The sequence below is a fragment of the Lontra canadensis genome, unplaced genomic scaffold (genome assembly GCF_010015895.1).
Source record: "Lontra canadensis isolate GAN:19392208 unplaced genomic scaffold, GSC_riverotter_1.0 scaffold10, whole genome shotgun sequence".
NCBI classification, from domain to species: domain Eukaryota; kingdom Metazoa; phylum Chordata; class Mammalia; order Carnivora; family Mustelidae; genus Lontra; species Lontra canadensis.
The window spans coordinates 7,219,728-7,236,727 of NW_022631004.1; positions in this window are offsets into that span (position 1 = coordinate 7,219,728).

A 17,000-nucleotide genomic window follows, 5' to 3' on the forward strand; every position below is an offset into this window, starting at 1 on the left:
ATCTTGTTCCGCCACACCAATCATACTGATTTTTTGTAGATAGGTGATTATCAGTTTATTGTTTTAATCATTATCTTTTGATCAATATTGAGATCAAATATATTTTCTTATGGTTATTGGTCATTTTCTTTTCTTGCATTAGTTGTCTCTTTATGTCTTTTAATTTTTAATCTGTAGTGTCATCTTTTTAAATAGAGTTAAGGTATTCTACTGGTTGAAGATATTAACCCTTTGTCATGTGTACTACAAATATTTTCCCCAATAATTTCTATTTGTTTTTTTTTAAATTTTGTTTATTGTGTATTTTGAACAGAAATTTTAATTTTTAAATGTAAAAAAGGTGTTTTTGTTTTTTTTTTCTTCCAGAGAGGGAGAGAGAAGGAGTAGGGAGGAGCAGGGGGAGAGAGAGAGAGAATTTTAAGCAGGCTCCATGCCCATTGTGGAGCCTGACACAGGGCTGGATCTTACAACCCTTAATCACGATCTGAGCTGAAATCAACTGTTAGGTGCTTAACCTACTGAGCCACCCAGGTGCCCTTACATGTAAAATCTTTAAATATTTTCCTTCATGATTTTTCAGTTTCAGTTCATGCTTAGAAAGAACAGCCTCAAAATAAAAATATTGTAGTTTTTATTATTTGAACATTTTTTCTAAGACTTTATTTTTAAGTAATTTCTACACTCAACAATGGGGCCCAGACCCACAACCCAGAGATCGAGTTGCATGCTTCACTGAGTGAGCCAGAAAGATACCCCAATATTGTAGTTTTTAAAATATACTATTGGATTCAACACATAAAACTTTATTGGTTTTCGAATTTATTTTTGTGTATTAAGGTGTGAGGTAGTACTTTTTTTCCCTAATTAGAGGGTAATTGTCACAATTATATTTGTTTTATAATTCATTCTTTCCCACTTATTGAAATTATCCTTTTATCTTACAATTAGTTCCCCACTATGTGTAAACATATCTAGATTTTCTGTTCTTTTCCATTTTATATGTTTAAAGTAGAGTAAGAGAAGATTTGATCTCTTCATCTTTTACGAGAATAAGTCTAGTGCTTCATCATTAATGATATTTGTTTTTGTGTTTATTTGAAAATGTTTTGATCATGTTGAAGGAATTTCTATCTTTAATAAAAGCTTTAAACAGTATATCCTTGTGGATGTCAATTTTTTTTTCAAATGCATTTTTCAGGATCTATTGGAATGACTCAATTGTTCTTATTTAGTCTTGCACTATAATGATTTTTATTGATAGCCTACTGTTGAACCTTTTTTGCACTCTTAGTATAAAGACTACATGTTTTGATGTTATTCTTAAGTAAGTTGCTGGATATGAATTTTAATATTTTATATAAGAGGCCTGTGTTTGTATTTCTAAGCAAAACTAACCCATTGTTTTTTTCCTTTGTCACCTTTTTGTCAGGTTTAATATCAAGGTTTTTTTTTAAGATTTTATTTATTTATTTGAGAGAGAGAGAGAGAGAGAGAGAGAAAGCATGTTCAGGGGGAAGGGGTAGAGGAAGAAGGAGAAGCAGACTCCCTGTTGAAGAGGGAGCCAAATTCAGGACTCGATTCCAGGACCCTGAGATTGTGACCTGAACCAAAGGCAGAGGCTTGGTTAGAGCCACCTAGGTGTCCATCCCCCTCTCCCCCAGTTTTCTCCTGACTCATAAAATACATTTACTTGCCTTTTTTCTTTTTTTTTTCTCATCTGTTCCATGGAATTTTTGAAATATCTTAATTTATCTTCTTTGAAAAGGTGAAATAATTAATGTGAGAAAGCACTGGTCTGGCAATTTTTTGAATCTAGGTCTGTGACAATTTCCTCATCATTTCCCCATGGTTTTAGATTTTTCTTTTCTCTCCTTTATGTGGCCAATTTTAGTAGTGTGCATTTTCTTATAAGAATATCCCCAGGTGTTCAAATTTTTAGCATGGTATTGTTCAAAGTAGTCTCTTATACCTTTTTATTCAAACTCTTTGCATTTTTTATTCTTTCTCTTTCTGGGTCAGTAGACAGCATGTTAATAGATGAGAGTATGGATGTAGGGTCACAGTGTCTGGACTTGAATCCTAGCTTCATTGTTTACAAGCTGTGTGACCTCAGGCAAATTACTTTATTTCTCCTGCCTTTCCACCTATAAAATGGGGAAAAAATGGTTCCTTCCTCATGGAGTTGTGGTAAAGATGAAATGAGGCAATATATGTGAAAAGTGCTTAGAATAGAGGCATTTATAAACACTCCGTAAATGTTTATATTATTATTACTTGTCTCTAATTTTGTTTGTATTCCATTTCTTCCTTAAAAATGTTAGGCTAGCTGGTGGTTTATCTGTTACATTTGTTTTGCCTTCTTGTCTTCTATTTTACCCTCTACCCTGATTTCCTTTCATTTTTGTCCTTTTACCATGTATATCTTTATAAATTACCATAAATGTCATAAAGCATTTGGTAAGTTTAGTTTAAAAACTTAAAAATTAGATAATAAATACTGCATTTGAAGAAATTTATAAAGATATATACAGAATATGTTTGCAGCAGGTATACTTAGGAGATCATAGATGCCATGCCAATATTTTCTTGCAGAATCCCAGATCGCAGAATTCAGACTGTGAGAGAATCCTTTGGTTGGACAATTTTAAGGAGGTAAAATTCTCCTTGACCTGACAAAGTCTATCGGTCTCCTGTCCTATCTGCCAAGTCTGCTATTGCTGTTGAACAGCATTTAGGGGTGCCTATTATGCCAAGAGGAGAGCATCTACCACCACTCAGCAGAAGGCCAAAGTGAGGCAAGCTCAGAGGAAGCCTTCTGATATGACTCTTATTCCCGTACATTTTCTTCACCTTAACTTTCTGCAAACTGGGAGGTATTAGGCCTGGACTCTTGATGGCATTTGCAGTGATCCCGAGGACAGAACTTGGTCATCAGATCCAAAGAGCTCTGTATCTGTTTTCCTCCTTTCATTCTAGTGCCTCTATTTTGCCATTCTCCCTAATGTTTGTCCCCAAAGAATTTCCTATCCAAGGGCTTGCCAATTTTGAGAAGGGCTTTCCACTCTAGGAAAAATCCCGTTATTGTGATAGACCCCAAATTCTATTTGTTGCAGTAATACACAAATTTCAGGATTACAAAAGAAGCCACAGTGATTCCCTCTGTTTTATCTGCTAGTTAATGCAATGCCAAGTAGAGTATATATACTAACTATATTGAGCTTGGGCACTGATGTCATTTACAGTGATCTTGAGTCACCCAGAACAGAGTTCCTTCCTCTTGGACATGGTTGATAATGGTGGGGTTTTCTTTCCCTTTTTACTAACTTTCTGCAGACCTTATAGGTCTATCATACCAAGAAATAGGGCTGTTTCGCGAGGTAGGAGTTATGGTCTTTTTAATAAAAATTTTCCTGACCAGCAGAAATTATGGTCTCAGGGGATATCTAGACTGTAATTTCTTACCTTATTTGAGACATTGTAAATGAGAGTAGAGACCGTGGGGCAGAGAAAGAGAAAAAATAAAGCGACAATATAAAGATGTGTTATTAAGGTTGCTGCTATAGATAGTGGGGCCACTCTTCCATCTGAGCCTCTGAGAAAGGTGCATAGTGCTTCTCAGAATTGTCTACCTTGAGAACAGGAGATTGGAGCAGAAACCATGGGCTTCCATTACCCACTGGTTGAGAGTTGACCTCCAAGGTATTGACTCCTCTCCACCCATCAGTGTGTCTGAATCCCCCTGTTTAGGGCAAACTGGAACTTTTCACTTTTGCTTTTGCTTCTGGTTTTCTAATTCATACTGGTGTTTAGTTCCTGATTTCTGGGTTTTGCCTGAGGTTTCCAGACCTTGTGGTTGCTCTTCCTAATGATGTGAAAATTGGCTTCTTCAGTTTTAATTCTTTCCACTCTCAGATAGTATGGAAAAAAACAAAGAACAAAAACAATTTCAGATATTGTTTTGGTGTTATATACTTGCTTTGGCCATCCCACTTACTCAAGCTCGACTCTCTTGGAACCTAATTCTGCTGTTCATCTTTGCTTCCTTGCTAAAAATTTGGTCTTCTCCCAAACCTCTGCTTAGAATCAGATACTGATCCAGTGAGGGAAGATAAGGTGCTAAAGGGAAGGTTCTAGAAGAATGGTTAGCCCCACGTTGCAAGCTCTTAATGGGAAACCAGCATTCAGGACTCATGGATAAAACACACTATATGCCCATTGATGCTTACTCTTGGGCTTGCTTTTGTTTTCAGTATATCTCTAGGTTCCATGGCTCTAATTTGGTGCCTGTAATCTTGGCAAGTTCTTAAATTTCTTTGATCTTTAGTCCCTGCTGCTGTAAAATGAGAATACTAATAGGCAGTGATAAAATCACCTTAACTAGATTGTTACATCTGGCATATTAACTACTAGTGTTAGAATCTTGAGTTTTCCAATAGACTCATTTCCCACCCAGCAGTCAGAAAATCTCCATAGTGGTTGCTCTCTGGGGTCTCATCAGAACTCAGGGCCAGCAAGGTGTGTGGGATGCAGTATGCTGGATCCTGGCTACCTTCTGTCTTTGCTTTTTGTCTTCTGACATAGAGATCTATAATTAACTTTGTAGAGAGTTAATAATACTGTACACTTTCTTATATGTTTCAGACTGTTTACGTATACTGGCCCATATAATCCTTCTGAAAGGTAGATTTTATAATCTCTATTTTACAGCTTAAAATCAAAACCAAAATTAAAACAAAACAAAACAAACAACAGCAAAAACGAGTGGCTGTGAGTGATTACAAGCTAGCCTAAATTTATGCTTCCAGCAAGAATTCCAATCAGTGTTCCAATTTAGGCTTTCAGTTTTAAGTTCACACTTCAAATAGTGTGCATCTTTATTTTATTCTCTGGATACTTGGTCTCCTGTCCTAAGACAAAAACCAAACAAAACAAAGCACAATAAAAACCTCTCTATTAAAATATTTTAAAAAATCTCATCATTTCTATTCTCTCTCATTCTGTGCTTGGAAGCCAAGGCGTAAGATGGGTAAATATATTACCTTGACTGTTGCCCAATGTTGTAACAACTTATGCCTTGTTTCCTCCATCTTATGTTCTTAAAATAATTTGCTATACTTTTGATTAATCTCTGAAAAGCCTAGAAAAATATCAGTATGTCGTAACCACTTTCCCTGTCATGAAAACATTTGAGGCAGCCAGGCCTTTCTTCACTTGTTGAGATCAAAATAAAACTACTTATAGAATGGAATGCTTGAAAGCTTCTCTGACTTTAGTTCAACCTTGATGCCATTCTTGCTTGTTTTATTACCAGTTTGATATGGGGAATTCAACTAAAAGAAGTTGCCAGATATAAGAGATAAACTAATTGTTGAAAAAGTGAAAGTTTGGGACTTCTGCATTTGGACTAACTCAAACTACTAGCCAACCTTTCATTTTCAGAAAAATTCCAAGACATTTAAGTCCTGCTTTTCTGCAGTTTTCTTATCCACTGTTCTATTTTTCAGGTATCAGATGTTTATAGTTTTTATACTGAGTTCTAATGTAAAAAGGAAATCAAATGAACACATGCACGTTCTTCATTCAGAAGTCCCCAAATCCTGAAATCTTTTTTAGAGTGTGCCCAGTGTGACATAATAGTGAAAAGTTACAAGTCAGTGTTGGTGGTGAATTATGACCAAGGTCATGGAAAACACATTGCTTTTTCTAGTGGATGCATGATTATCAGGTCTCTGATGATAAATCTGCATCCACTGGAAATGCAGTTAACTTACCTTGGTGATTTTGATTTATTGGCCTTGCAATGGACAAGGTTGCCCATTTGTTAGTGCTTGTTTTATATTTGAGTAGCTTGGAAGCGTATAAATTTGAGGCATAGCTTAAAGTTTGTCTAGTATTTCATATTTTATAGAAAGCATCTGATCAGAGGACTTCAACTTCTGTTATTTCTGTTGTGACACTATTCAGTTTTTAATATAGTGAGGACATTTGATTTGCATTTTAGAGCATCTTTCTTTATGATCAATGCTGAAGTTTCTAAGAACTGTCAGAACTCTAATAAAAACATGAAAGTTATAGATGAGCAATCAACTTCATTTGGAGAGTAAAAGTTAAATGGTTTAAAGGGAGGACATTGAAAAACTAGTGATTGGTAAGATGTGTTCTATTTGAGCTTCTCTTTGAGCTTTTGTTAAAGACAGTCATAACTGTGAGGACTTTTATTATTTATTTATTTATTTAATTTTTCCAGTGTTCCCAGATTCATTGTTCATGCACCACACCCAGTGCTCCATGCAATATGTTCCCTTCTTAATACCCACCACCAGGCTCACCTAACCCCCCTGTGAGGACTTTTATTAAAAATTATACTTAATTTTATTATGCAGAAGAATCTTCTAGCATTGGTCTGGAAATACATAAAGATTATTCTTGACTGATGGAAGGATGTGACTAGAATGAGTACTGTTAAATGGGCTTTGAGTGCCAAAATGTAGAATGAATTCCAGGGTTAACCTGACCATAAGAGTTATGTGTCAGCCCGAGTTCTCCTTTCTCCTTCCTTATTGCAACCTGAGGCATAACACCTAACAGGAGCTTTTGAGTGTTAGTCCTTGTAGCTGGGTTCCTCAGCCTCCACAGAATAGTCATTTGGGTCTGGATAATTATGGGAGTAGGGGAGTTTTTCTGTGCATTGTAGCTATCTAGATGTTGGTAGCATTACACCTGGTTGTGATAACCAACAATGTCTCCAGCCATTGCCAAATATTCTCCTATCATGGGAGTAAAAATCGCCCCTGATTGAGGACCACTGTTTGATGTTCATGATGCAGAAAAGAGAGAAAAATGACCCTCAAGAATCCATCAGGGTGTGTATTAAAATATGATGCAAACCACAGTATTTAAATCATTTCCTATTGAGCACAGTCAAGGTGAGATAACCCTTATAAGTTTAAACCAATCAGAGATAGCTGCAGTGTTATTTCCATATTATAGACCTGGCAACTGTGTTAATCTGATAGTTTTGCATTTGGTGTTGCATATTAATAAAACATTGAGAATGATAAAATTTTTTGATGTAATTTAATATTTGGGGCTTATAAATACTGAAATTTTAATCACCATGGACAACTGTAATTTTATACTGTCACATGATGTTAAATATTTTGAGAAATGAAAAATAAGGAGTGTTCATCCTTCAGTTAACTTTTATTGATTCTTTTAAATCTCACCTGTTGAAGGTATTTTACTCTTTGAGGCATTTTACTCTTTCCTGTGGTCAGATTTGGTATTCTTCACTGAGGAAATTAGCCTGTATTCTTGTCTGGAACAGAAGGGCTCACCTTGATATAAGTAGTTCTATAGTAACAGCCAATTATTCTCTAGTACATCACAGGGAAATATTCTGATTCTAGAATTCTTTGGGTGTCTAACGAAGGCAGACATAGAGGAGAAGTAGGAAATAACCACAGAGTTGTCAGGATCTAGAAAACTATCTCAATTGTTCATGACTTATTTGGAATTGGTTTTAAAAATTTTAAACAAAAATTTTAAAGTTGGATAGTTATAGATTGAAAGAAGAATAAAGGAAGATTATAGGGATTAGTTACTATCAAGCAACTGAGATAATTATCACTGGGGCAGTGTTTGTTTCTATACGTTTCATTGACTCTAAGGCGAAAGGTAAGTAGCTAAGCAGTATTAATTAGGGTAAGTAGTATTATTTATTGTTTTTTTTTTAAGAGGCTTTTAAATTACTCTACAAGGTACTTTTTTTTCAATCTGAAGAAATACATTTTTTAAGGATTTGACAAAATTATATTGATAGAGTTTTTTGCTTAGAGATGTTGAGCTATATTGTCAACAGTGTTTTCTGTTTTATAAGATAGAAAAATGTTGTCCATTAGCTCTCAGAGTTTTGTGCCTTATGGAAAGGAAACCAAATGGCCTCAGAAGGAAAAAATTTTAAGTGGAGGTTACTAATATACCACATTGTGTATGAAAATAATTAAAGCCTCTAGCCAATGTCTGATTTTAGGTAGTATTGCATCTTCATGCCTATTCAATTATAAACTGTATCCCCATGTAACCTTGTGAATTGATTCGCTTATTTGGGGTACTTACAAATTTTCACTTAAAAGTTGAAGGATTTTGCCAAATACATTTAGTGCTAATGCCGAGCTGTTACAACTGTTGTCAACAGAAACCAACACTCCTTTGAGAAAATAAAATTATGCAATTTTCAAATTGGACACTATTGTTTTTGTTGCTTTCCTTTAAAGTTCAGTTCCATCACTAAATAATCCATTTGTTTACATATGGATTTTTAGAGTGTACTTGGCCACAGACATATTTAATCTCTAGAAAGATTTGTATGGAATGAGACATGAGAAAAATCCCAGATTTTATTTGTAATAATGTGATTTAGATTTTATTTTTATTTTTTTATTTTTTAAGATTTTATTTATTTATTTGATAGAGATCACAAGTAGGTGAGAGGCAGGCAGAGAGGAGGAAGCAGGCTCCCTGCTGAGCAGAGAGCCCGATGCGGGGCTCAATCCCAGGACTCTGAGATCATGACCCGAGCTGAAGGTAGAGGTCTTAACCCACTGAGCCACCCAGGCACCCCGTGATTTAGATTTTAAAGTGGTAATATATATGATCTATGTGAGCATTATACATTTTTTTTGACTATTGATGGTCTTTGTCCATTGGATCAAATGCTAATGATAGACCAAAGAGATAGATCAGAGAAATTATTCAGAACAATTGTTCTCAACTGTTCCTAAGTGACATGGAACAGAGGTGAATAGTGATTGTTAGAATAACCAGAGTAACCATTCCAGACCGCTAGTTGGTATTTGTGATTTGCTATGAAAAAAAATCTGTCCTGGAGTTCTGAAAGCATACTAAAAAAAATGTTATGCTTACACTTTGAAGTGATAAAGTATAAAAACATCACTTTGAAAAAAAAAAACAAAAAAACAAAAAAACATCACTTTGTCCATCTTTAGTAATTCACCCTATCGACCTAAGGCAATTAGCTCGATACAGAGACTGGGTGGTTCTTTTGGAACAGGTTGTGAATACAGTTCTGGTGATAAAAGATCATTGTTTTCTAGAGCCATTTCCCGTACAGCATAGCCAATTATGTGTTTTTAAGGGGAGGAGGTTATAAGCTTCTACTATGATTTATTATGGAAATATCAACATAAATTATTTTGGAGTGAAATTACGTGATCAATATCTGATGGAAACTTGCTTTTCAATATTTCCTCTTGGAATGTCTTACAGTTTTTAAACATAATTCTCTGTATTTGAGAAGTTTGGGTAGTGTGCAAAAGGTTTTATTCTGATGAGCATTAAAGAACCTAGGACCCAGGCTGATTTTCTGTATCTTAAGCTTATCTAGAGAGTCTCCTTTTAATTTTTAGAAATGTGAAGGAATTCAGAGGATTCTCTCCAACTGCCTCAAACAATTTAGACCACTCTTTCATGAAGCCCAGGATCCCAGCATGTTCGTAATGAATTGCACATTCCCAGTTTTGGGGATATTTGTAATGAAGATTTGGGGTTCTAAATGGGTCAGAGTAGATTTCGTACTTTGTCAAGTTGTGAGAAAATCTAAGAGGCAATCAGTGCTAAAGACTCCAGGATAATACTTTTGCCACCTGTTGGGTTCTTTGTTTTTCTAGGAAGAGAAAAACATTATTGAGGACTAACCAATGAAAGTTCTTTAAATGTATTCATTATTGAGAGATGGGTCAGTTTGTTCCAGCTCAGTATAAAGATGAGTCAAATAAGATTCTAATAATTTAATAAGATTCTAATAATTTAAGTGAAACTGTTCTATTTGGCTTAGACATTTGATATTTAGCTTAGATCTAGATTTGTTTTCTACTTAAAATTAAATGTGGAGAAACTGTACTAAAGAGCACCCAGTTCAATTCTTTCTCAAACTTCAATTGGTCTGGTTGGAGAGATGAAAAATTCTTAAATTACTTTGTTGATGATTTTCTCTCCTCTGTTTTGTTTTCCTAGAAATCCTGCTTTATAGTCATTTGATCTCCTAAACTGGTCTCTTACCTTTTGTATCTTTCTCCTCTCTCTCCCTTTTTCACATCTTTTTATCCTTTTGATCTACTTCCTAGGAAATCACTCCAATTTTATCTTCTAACCCTTATACTGATTTTTAAATCATGCTTTTTAGTTTCTAATAGTTCCTTTTATGGTTCTTTCATGTTTATTCGTGACATTTTGGTCTCTTATATCATGGATGAGATATTTTGGCTTCTTGTTCTGATTTTTTAAAAAAGTCCTCCCCTCCCCCGAATAGCTTCTGTGTCCTGTAAGTTACTTCTTTTTTTTTTTTTTAAGTTTTTATTCATTTATTTGACAGAGAGAGATCACAAGTAGGCAGAGAGGCAGGCAGAGAGAGGGGGAGAAGCAGGCTCCCCGCTGATCAGAGAGCCTGATGAGGGCCTTGATCCTAGGACCCTGAGACCATGACCTGAGCAGAAGGCAGAGGCTTAACCCACTGAAGCCACCCAGGGGCCCCATAAGTTACTTCTTAAAGAAGATGTTTGTTTTGGTTTGTCTTCCCTAAATAGGGGACTGAAAATCTTCTTGGAAGCTCTAAGTATTTTAGTAATGTCACATTTAAATTTTACTGTGGGAGACAGGAGTGTGTCATTGGTTGGGTTAGTCAAACTCCCTAGAGACATTAATCTCCTTTCTGGAGGGAAAAGTTCTAGCTGTCAGTCATTTGGCTCTAGGAAAGGGCTGTGGGGGTGAAGGAAGATGTCTTAGCACCTTGTATCCTATATGCACAGTTACTTAATCTTGTTTTCAGTAAGTTTCCCATGTCCTCAGCTGCTTGGTATTTCCCCAACTTAAAGACCTTCCAGGCTTCAGTGGGAGTGGTGGAGGTGGAAGTGGGCAGTGGTGAGGGGCATTACTCAGAAAAGTGGAGTATCTAACCAGTTTTCAAATCGCTTTGGTCCAATCCTACTTATTTTAGATTTCCACCTGCCTGCCCTACTTTGCTCTCAGTTCTAGAGAAACTGGTGCTACCAGTTGCTGAACATTTTGGGGAATCTCTTGCGTAACTAGTTAATTCTTGGTTCTCACACTGCCACTTAAGATTAAGTTTTCTTGTGTCTGGTAATTTAATTACTGCTCGTGGACCTGTTTCTACCTTCTAAAACTTAGCTGCTATTGTTTTCTCTCCTGTTCTTCTCCTTCTTTATGGGTTCATATCTTACAAAAACAGGTCAAATTAGATACATTTGTTAAATATCCTATCTTGCCCTGGAACACTCTATTCAATTGGATAGGAAGCTTTCAGAAGGCAAATCTTAAATTAATGGTGCACAGGGTTTGGTGTACAAAGTTTCCTTGGAGGAATTTACTTTTTGAGCTAAAAGGAAAAAAATATCAGTTAAAATTTTCTTATTTGGAGTATAGTTATTGTAACTATCTCTTTCTTGGGTGGTAGTTTTTTATCCAGCCAACTGCGTGAATTTTAAAAATTAAGACAAAATATAATATTTTTATGTGGTGAAAAAGTTCACCAAGGAATAGGTGTAGGTATAACCTGATATTTCTGCAGAAAGGATCTTGAACCCAGAGATATTAATGCAGCTGATTCATAATGAAGGTCAAGTTGTTGATTTTTACAACTGTTACAACAAAGTAAAATGTTAAAGACCTTTATCATCACCACAGTGGTCTGTGTTGTCATCTTGTAGAGTAGGGCAAAATTTATAATTAGCTAGAGTGGAGGATCAGCTTCAATTTACATAGATCAAACTGGAGGGAAAAAGGAAGAAGTTTCTTCTCTGTATTTTATACCTTGGATAAGGCAGAAAAAAAAATACACTGTCAAACAAAGCAAAAGGGAGGTGTAATCACTTCTAACCTATTTTGTCAGCAATAAAAATATGTTAGCATTTTTATTATCAGTGTTATTCAAATTGTTTAGGTGATATTTAGCTAAATTTTAAGAGGATACTCTGTAAATACTATTTGGGAAATGGTAATTTTTACCATCACTCGTGTGTGTGTGTGTGTGTGTGTGTGTGTGTGTAGATGATCTAGAAGTTAGGATAGATGAGGTGAGAGGCTGAACTTTACCTTGAAGTTTGTAGAGGCTCCTCTGCCATTATATTCTCATTTGTGTCTCCATAATATGTGGTTATATCATATATTTCTGGTGCTCACTCATCCTCCAATTAAAAGTTAAAAAAACATAGGATTAATCTAAAAAGAGTATCTGTAGGGTCATTTTCACATGACAGAGGATTTGACCTTTGTCACAGTGATATTTGGTGTTTAAGGATGGCTCTTGGGAATTTGACTCCAAGTTAAAAGAAGCATTTATATTTCTCAGTTCACCCGGAGGAGTAATAAACCATACTTCAACTTCTGAAGTCTGTTTCAAAGTCAAATGTCTTCCTTTGAGAGTACTTTGCTGCTCACTTATAAAACTGGAAAAGGGCATTTCAGTCAATGCTTTATTCTCCCAGTCAGGAACTGAGGCTGAGTTAGGTGGCCACCAACAGGGATAATTTAAGGAACCCTCAGAAGGCCCTTCTATCAAAACATATCTCCCTGGAAGAAACCTATATATTTCCCTCTACTTTTTTGAACTGTTCCAAATTCTATCTATTACAGATTTACTTGGATTTCAGTCTCTCTCTCTCTCTTTTTTTTTTTTTTAAATAAAAATATCCTGGGGAGGGTTGAGTAGTCTATTAATCAACCATTCATAATTCAATGTGGATTAATTTAATTAAGTTGATTTTCTATAGTTAATGGAAGTTTTGATGAGAGTCAGAAAGAGAGAAAAAGGAAGTAATTTAATCCCTGCTGTTCTTCAGTGTAAGGCAAGCTTGAACAGAGGGCATTAAAATGGGCTCACTTTACATCTAAAGGGCAACACGAGGGCATGGAATATTGGGATTGGGAAGGTGAGTCCCAGGAGCTAGGAGATGAGTGAACAAAGACAAGTAGGACAGTAACAGAGACAAACTTTGAACTTTGAAATATTGTGGCCCAAATAATTTTCTATAATACAGGCCTTTAAGTTAATGTTACTGGATACCTTAGAGGAATGGCTTTGTATTTTTGCTTGGAATTTGTGTTATGTTTTGTGTAATATATATCTTAATATTTGGGGAAAGAGAATAAAGACCCTTAAAAACAGACAAGCTGTATTAGAAAGATGCCATAAAACGTATATGGTGCTTATTATATTTTATTTATTAAATAATTGCTTAATTTATGAATGAATAAATGTTTAATTCAATTAAACATTATTCATTAAACTTCCATTAACTAGAGGAAGGCAATTTAATTAAACCATTTTTATTTATTTATTTATTAAACTATTTTTTATTTCAAACTTCAGGAAATAATCAGGGTTATCAGAATAATTATTGTCAAAGGCAAAGCAGAGATATCAGAATTATTCAGGAGAACAACTCAGTAACTCTTTGCAAGAAATATTTCTTTCAGAAATGTAATTTTTTTCCAATTTAATTTTTTAATTGTTGTTAAATTAAATTTTTTATCAGTGTTCCAAAATTCATTGTTTATGCACCACACCCAGTGCTCCATGCAATATGTGCCCTCCATAATACCCACCACCAGGCTTATCCAACCCCCTGCCCCTCTCCCCTCCAAAACCCTCAGTTTCTCAGAGTCCATGGTCTCTCATGGTTGTGTGTGTCTCCGATTTCCCCCATCTCACTTCTCCTCTCCATATCCCAATGTCTGTGTTATTCCTTATGTTCCACAAGTAAGTGTATTTTTTTCTTCGTGTTTTGCTACGTAGCACAGATAATGCAATGTAGTTATGTCTTTGGTAGGCTTGAAAAATATTTTAGTTTAAACAGATGTTTCTTTTTTTATAGCTTGCTCTAACTTGTCAAACTTTTGAAATACCTATTTTAGGAATTGCTGGGCTTATTCTTCTTATGAAATAGCATATGTGTTTAGAAAAGCAAGCTAACTTATATTCTGGGCTAATCACACCAATGGGAAGCTGACAGCTATACTAGAGTCCAGACACCTCTACCACTTCTGAGTTTTTATTTTAATTACACACTATTATCTATAAAAAAATGACTGATCTCATTCATAGCAGTTGGGCAAAATCAAATCTGGAAGGTCAGAAGCTTCCACTTCATATGTAACAGTTAGGGTAACAATGATTTATCATCACATCCAAATCAAGGTAATTTTGAGTGTGAAAAGTGATGTTTAGAATAATTAAAGTATTGGGGCGCCTGGGTGGCTCAGTGGGTTAGGGCCTCTGCCTTCGGCTCGGGTCGTGGTCCCGGGGTCCTGGGATCGAGCCCCGCGTCGGGCTCTCTGCTTGGCAGGGAGCCTGCTTCCTCCCCGCTCTCTCTCTGCCTGCCTCTCTGCCTACTTGTGATCTCTGTCTGTCAAATGAATAAAATCTTTAAAAAATAATAATAATTAAAGTGTTATCCATATGTTCTTTATGCCCAGTGTAAACTTTATCACTTCTGACCTCTCCTCAAGTTTAGTACTCTTTCTTCTGCAGTGTGTAATCCAGAAGTTAAGCCCATCCAAAGAATTTAAAACATTTTTCAGTGTTAGAATTTCCCTTTAATTCTTTTTTAGAGTTTCCATTTATCTTCTGAGTACTCCATTTTTTTTCAACCATTGTATCTTGCTTGTATTGAATATAGATGTTTCCTGACTTTTGATGGTTCAACTTACAATTTTTTTGGCTTTATGATGATTGAAAAGTGATACATAGTCTCTAGAAACCATACTTGGGATTTTAAATTTTGACCTTTTCCCAGACTAGTGATATGCAGTATTATACTCTCCCATGATTGCTGTGCAGTGGCAGCTCCCGGTCAGCCACATGATCACTAGGGTAAATAATTAATTCATACTTACAACCATTCTGTACACACGCAACTGTTCTGTTTCTTGATTTCAGTACAGTATTCAATAAATTACATGAGGTAATCATTATTTTATATTAAATAGGATGTGTGTTAGATGATTTTGCCCAATTGTAGGCTAATGTAAGTGTTCTGAGCATGTTTAAGATAGGCGAGGCTGAGATACAATATTTGGTAGGTTAGAGGTATTAAAGGCATTTTCAACTTATGATATTTTTAATGTATGCTGGGTTTATTGGGATGTAACTCTATCAAGGAAAATATGTTTATATTCTCTTGAATATGAGTTTCTTATCTCTTGGCAGGTTTTGTAGTTACAAAAAATTATATCTTGTATATTGTTTTTTAAAGTACAATGAAGTTTGAATATCTACATCTGTATATATCTTAACCTTTTAATTTATTATTTTTCCTTTTACTCCATGTTTTCTTGACTTTATCTTGTAGTTCTTTCATTGAATTTTAATTTCAGTAGTTTTACTTTTTAAAACTTTTTTGAGGATAGTTGACACAGGTTACATTTCAGTAATTATATTTTTAATTTCCATTAAAATCTTATTCTCTAATTACCTCTTTTTCTCCCATAGAAGTCTATTTTTATTATATGGCTACAATATTTCTTAGAATTCTCTTGTGCTGTTGATTTTCTTTGAATGTCTGGTGATGTGTGGTTGATCATTCTTACTTGTTAACTGGGAAGTTTTATTAACATAACACACTGATGTAGCTTTCCTTTGCCTTGTATACCTTTATGTCTGCCTGAGTAAAAACTTTTGAGTAGGCATGTTGACGGTAGATAGGCTTGAATTTAAGTTATGCACTGTATAATGGACAGTTCTGGTGCTTTCCTTTGGAGTATAAGGCTTTCAAGAAAAAAAAAAAACCCTCTAAATTCTTTAGGAATAGGCTGTATTGTATGGTATTTCTGCCACTTATTTGAAAGTGAAAGTAGGAGGGAGTTAGCCAGCTGTTCAGTAGTTAGCCCTTCATTTAAATACCCTCAATACTACTGTACAACCCATTTTTGCCTTCCACACCTCCAGGTTATGATGCTAGAATCTTTCAGGGTCCTCTCAGGCAAGACAGACCTACCTTCTGTACAGCCCTCACCTGCTATCTTCAGCTTTGTCTACACATATCGTTACCCCAGTAATCCCATCTGCATCCTGTCTTCTTTAAATCCATGAGGCACTGTAGACCGCTGAGAATTTATTGTTTGCTCCACTTTCCTACCTCATTCACCTTTTGCTATTATATTGCCTTTTCCGCATTTTTAGATTTGTTTCAGTGTGATTTGAAAGGGAGAAAGGAAAATGTTTGTACTCCGGCTGCCTTTTTACCTCAGTAGTAACATTCATTTTGAAGGATATGTTATTTAAGTATTTATGCTTTTTGCTTTTTTGATTTGATTTTCAAGAATTTTAGGGGTGATGAAAGGTTTAAGTATCTTCTGGTCCCCTGCCTCCCCTTTATATGTTATAAATTTTGTCATGGACTGAATATTGAACAGATCCAATAAAAAAGTGAATAACTGATTGAACATGAATGACCTACTAACATGAAAGCATGATGAAGTTATATAACAAAATGTGAAAATTTTGTGACAAATTTGTGTTCTGGCAAAAGTAGAAACAACTAAAAACCAACATATAGCATCCATATGAAAACAATATATGTTTTAAATGAGTTTTACTTAAAATAATCTTTAGTTTTGCCTCATTTTATAGATAGGGAACCAGGAAAGAATAGAGGGAATGGTTTAGAAGCTGGTGTTCTTAGAGCAAAGAGGCATGAGGAGGAGTAAAGTAAGAGAACTGACAAATGATGGGGAAGGAAGGTACTGCAAGGCAGAGTAGAAAAGGAAAATATCTGGTCTTCTGTCTCCTGCTTCCTTTGGCATGGAAGAAATTTGGAAGTAGTCCTGAACACTTAAAACTCAAAACTGCAACAGTAAACCAAATTTGGGTTTCTTTAGATGCTCTTGAGTATAAATAATGTGGATTCATGACTTGTCCTAGTCAGAAGGTAGCTGTCTATTTTTTATACCAGTGGAGCATTTAT